The sequence below is a fragment of the Mus pahari genome, chromosome 6 (genome assembly GCF_900095145.1).
Source record: "Mus pahari chromosome 6, PAHARI_EIJ_v1.1, whole genome shotgun sequence".
Lineage (NCBI taxonomy): Eukaryota > Metazoa > Chordata > Mammalia > Rodentia > Muridae > Mus > Mus pahari.
In genome coordinates this window covers 41632998-41638485 of record NC_034595.1, presented here as the reverse complement: position 1 = coordinate 41638485, position 5488 = coordinate 41632998, and positions in this window count along the sequence as shown.

The following is a 5488-nucleotide window of genomic DNA, read 5'->3' as shown; positions in this document are numbered from 1 at the left end:
ACAGACCACCTGAAGAATGACTCTTTTTAAAGTTCAAAACACACTACCGTTGACAGCCCTTGCCTAAAATGGCCACACCTCCTCACCAGTCCCACCAATTAGCAACCAAATTAATATAACATACAAGCAAGTAGGAACCATTTTCATTCCCAACACCAGAATTACAGAATACAGAATTCATCTGCTGTCCTCTGAATGTTTCCCTTTTCATTTCACATACTGTTAATTTGTGTCGTAACTTTCTTCCTTTTAATTAGCTTTGCCAAGGATATGTTCATCTCATTTATCTTTTCAAAGAACAAACTCCTGGATTTCTTTACTCTTTGTGTGGTTTTATTGCTTTCTAATTCAATAATTTGTACTTTTATATCTATTGTTTCTTGTGGTCTACTGAGTTGGGTTTAAGTTTGTTCTTGTTTTGGTAAATTCTTGATTCACACCATTAAGTTGTTTATTTCTGGTCATTCTGATTTTTATTAGATATTTTCTTTATTTACATTTCAAAACTTTATCCCCTTTCCTGTTTTTGTGACGATTTATTTTCCAACATGTGGCCTTTTAAAGAGAGGTTTGTATGTGTGCCATATATTCTTTGGTGCTTCAGTATAATAATTTGCTGACATCTATGAGGCCCATTTGATTTAAAATGTCATTTTATTTTAATATTTCTCTATTTTATGTTCAGATAACCTATCTATTAGGAAAAGTAGGGTGCCATGTAAGCTACTATCTTCATTTTGTGATAAATTGTGTCTTTTCCTTCATTGATATGATTTTTATGAAATTGGGTGGTCCAGAGTTAGTATTATCTAGTATTATAATAATTGTATTAATTAACCCATTGTTTAGAATGAAATTCCCTTCCTTGTCTCTTCTGATTAGTTTTAGTTTGTAGTCTATTTTGTTAGATATTAGTGCTGCAAAGTTTCCTTGCTTCATGATCCCATTTAGTTAAGGTGGTGCCAATACTTAAAATAAAAGTTGGTCTTTTATAGACAACAGAAAATTGATTTTGTTTCTTGATCCCTTAAGCTAACCTGTATCTTTTTTATTAGAGAGTGGAAGTTATTAATGTTCCAAGTTATTATTAAAAAAGTATGTATAGGTTGCAGTTATTTGTTCTAATTTTTTTGTGTTTTGTGCCCTTGTGTGTATATGTTTGTGTTTAATAATTATGGCTTTGGTTTTTTTCTTTCTAGCATCTCTCAGCTATACTTATTCTTTCTTCAGTTCAAAGTATTGTTTCCAATATTCTGTATCTTTTTTTTTATTAAAAGATCCATTGTTTAGAATGAAATGTCTTTCTTTGTCTCTTCTGATTAGTTTTAGTCAGACTAAAATAAAACAGAGACAGAGACGAAGAATACTGGAAACAATACTAGGCATACTGACATGCAGTCTTATATGACTAATATACAATGTGTAATATATATTTTATAATTATAAATAATATAACATATATTAATTATATAATTATTAATTATTAATTATATATTTGATATATAATAAACATGAAAAATATATTTATTAAAATTATTTATTTTATACTTATATACTATATATGTATATTATGGAATTTTTATATACTTATTAAAAGTTATTTAAAATATTTATTAAAATGTATATAAATATGAATAAAATATATGATATACTTTATTATATATATTTCACTATATAATATATTATATATGGTTACGCATAATACTGTATTTATATATACATTATATATATATATATATATATATATATATATATATATATATGTCATATAAGACTATATGTCAATGTGCCTAGTATTGTTTCCAGTATAATAAAATAAATATATTATATGCAATTCACTTAGTCTTATTGTAACGATTGGCAGTGTTTGGTTGATATCCCTGGGAGACCTTCTATTTTCTAAAAGGAAATGTAAGAGGAGAGGAACTGGGGATAGAGCTAGTTCTTCCAGCTACAGTCTCCTTTTTCTCCACTCCTCCCAGTCCCTCAGCCCTTCCTCTTCCCCAGTGCCTAACAAGTTACAATAAGACTAGGCACTTACCCTCATATCAGTGCTCAACTATTTTCATATCTGCTTTATTCATAAATTGGAAAAATCTAGGTGTCCCTGAACCAAAGAATGGATAAAGAAACTGTGATATGTTTACACAATAGAGTATTACTCAGCTGTTTAAAATAAGTGACATCATGACATTTTCAGGCAAACGGATAAAAGTAGAAAAAATATTTCTGAATGAAGTAACCCAGATACAGAAAGACAAGCATCATATATTCTCACTTAGAAGTGTATGATAGCTCTTAAGTAAAGGATAATTATGCTACACTCCATAGACCAAGAGAAGCTAAGTAACAAAGAGGGCTCGGGGAGAATTATGGAAATAGAATAGATTTCTCGGGTGTGCTAGGTGTTTCTTTATTGTTGTTAGATACAATAGTTTTATGCTGTTTCTACTACAGAAAAGTTTTTCTTTCTCACTCACCTATAGAAGTTAGTTTTGTTGTATTAAGCACTCTAGGCTAGCAATCACTGTCTTTTAGAAGTTGAAGCGTTTTGCTCCAAGTTCTTCCAGCTTTCAGAGTTTCTATCGAGAAATCTGTTATTCTGATGGAATTTTCTTTATATACATATTGTATTCTTCTGTTGCAGATTTCAATATGCTTTCTTTGTTCTTTATTTTTAGTATTTTAATTATTTCATGGCATGAGGTATTATGTCTTTACTGGTCTTCTCTAGTGTTCTTATCTAGTGGTCTGTGTACTTATTAAATCTGCACAGGAATGTCAATTGTTAGTTTGCAGAAGTTCTATTCTATGATATTATCAATGATCTTGTCTGTGCCATAGAGCAGGAATTTATCTCCCTAATCTGTGCCTTTATTCCAAAGGAGTCTCATACTTCATTCATGTTCCTTTCCCGTGCTTTGAATTTTTTCTCATATTCTTTCCTTCTTTTGTCCAGACCCTCTACTTTGTCTTTGAGTCCTGATGTTCTATTACCTTCCTATTGATTTATTCTATTTGTAAGTCATGTAAGGCTTTCTCCTCTAATTGGGATATTGAATATTTTCTTGATTCCATCTTCATTTTAGCTTCTGTTCTCCTCAATATTTCTACCTTTTTCTTGAATTCGGGTTTTTGTTAATTACTGTTGTCATTTCAATTAGCTGTGTATTTGTGTTGTTTTAGCTATTACTCAGGTGTATTTTCTTTATTCTCTTGGAGTTCAATGAATTGTGTTTTCATTAACTTCCTTGAATTGATAAAATTTATGGATTATTCTTTGAAATTCTTTCATGGGCTAATCAAGGTAGTTCTCATTAGAGAAGATTACTAGTAGACCAGTGTGTTTGAAAGTAGACATGCTGTCTTGGGCATTTATGTTGTTTTACTTTTTGTGATTTGATATGTGAATATCAATTTCTTTATTTTGTTATGTGTCTGATGTATGAATTTGTCCTACTTTGGGTTAAACAGTGTGGTAGCTTTGTGACCAGAAATTGACCAGGTACAGTGATGGATGAGCTGTTTAACTGGACAAGACAAGGATGTCTCTGAAACTATGGGTCTGGATTTAGACTTGTGGATACAGAGGTGGCAGCAGGCAGAGGGTAGGAGAGGAGATAACGTGAATGCCTCATCAGTCAAAGGTGGAGCCATGGATCTGGAGCTAGGGCTACACATGTGGAGATGGCAACAGATTGGGTGAAAGATGGGAAAGGGAAGAAACAACTTATTCAGTGAACCTGGATCTTGGGTTGGGATAGGAAGCCTGTAGGTGTGGAAATAACTGAGTAAGGACTGTGGGAAAGGAGGAACAGCAAAGGGAATGGAACAACTTACCCAGTAAGGGTGCCTCATGAACAGTGATGGTTCACAGGGCCATGCATCTGGAGCTAAACTTGTGGGGATGCATGGTGGAAGGCAGGGTGAAGATGTCAAAAGGGAGAAACAACTTACCCTGAGCATCTTACAGTATCTATGAATGTGATCTTCCACCTATTATGTCTTTTAAATTATCTATTGTTCATACTAAGGTCTCTCTCTCTCTCTCTCTCTCTCTCTCTCTCTCTCTCTCTCTCTCTCTCTGTGTGTGTGTGTGTGTGTGTGTGTGTGTTTTAACAAGATTTCTTTTTAATTTCTCTTCATCGATTATATTTCCACTTTTTATCAGTTTTTTAAATCTAAACATATAACTGCCCTGCAGTTACACTAAAACGTATAAAAGTACCTTGGGTACTGAAACATGGACAAATTTCTGCTGAATATTATTGCAGGACTTTCTTGGACCCTCCAGCAGTATAAGATGTGGAGGCTGCTAAATAAGTTTAAATCTTAGGCTTTCTCTCTGCCCACAAGTTCCGAGGGTGGGGGATAACCTGCGCAAAACTCACCCTTGTGTTATTCAAATGCTGATTTCTCTGATCAAGATGGATACTAGATTATAATACTTATACCAAGAATCTCCTGTCTCAAGTCTGTGTAAATAGTTCATACCAATTATTCTCTGCCTTGTCAATAAATGCTGATCACCCTGTCAGTGGCTTGGGCAGAATAGACAACAGACCTGAACATATGCCAACCAGAAGAGGATTGGGGGGAGGGGAGAGAGATTCAGATCAGCAGAAGGATGAAGGTATTGGACCCATGAAGAAAGGGTCTGAAGGATCAGGTCAATAATAATATGCAAGTATTATGGAATGGGGCTGAGAAGTACCCAGATTAGCATAGAAAGAAAAAGTAGGTCATTTGAGTGTTCAGCTTTTGAGGTGCAGCTTTAAATAAGTATTGGGAATTAACATAAGGTAAATAATGACAACCACCTGTTTAATTCACTGTAATATTTATTATAAAGATAATTCATTTACAGGGGGACTACTTCCCGCCCAGCTATTGACCATCAGATAGTTATTCCAACTAATCAGTAGCTGAACCACCTCTGATTCATTTCTAGATTGCCTTTAGGCAGGTGAAGAAGGACAAATATTTATAAAATAGAAAGCCCGGTGATGGGCTATAGAAATGACAATACTAGAATCCTGCCAGCACTTATTTCTCTACTGGTATAACATTAACAACAGAAAATACAGGGCATGCCTTCTCAAAATATAAAAGAAGGTTATTCCAACGAGGTATTTTTGGAGTATATTATTTTCCCTGATATTGGTACCTCTGGGGAATTGCAAGCTGGTATCCAGTCGAGCTGAGGTCTGAACTCTGATGGTCATAATTTACCCTCATGACACAGTAGGCATTCCCTCAAGCTCCTGAAACTCCGGCCTCTGCCTAAGGTACCACCTCCCACAGCCCCCACAAGAGAAGCATGGTCAGTGGTCATGTAAGCAATGGCCCAAGCTTCTGACCTTCAGGCTAAACTCCTCCCCAGTTACCTAGCAACAGCGAAGACCATAAAAAGGGGTGTTCAGCCCACCACGCTCTCTTGTTCTTACTCTTACCCTCTTACTCCTTTTTCCTCTCACTTCTCTCTCTT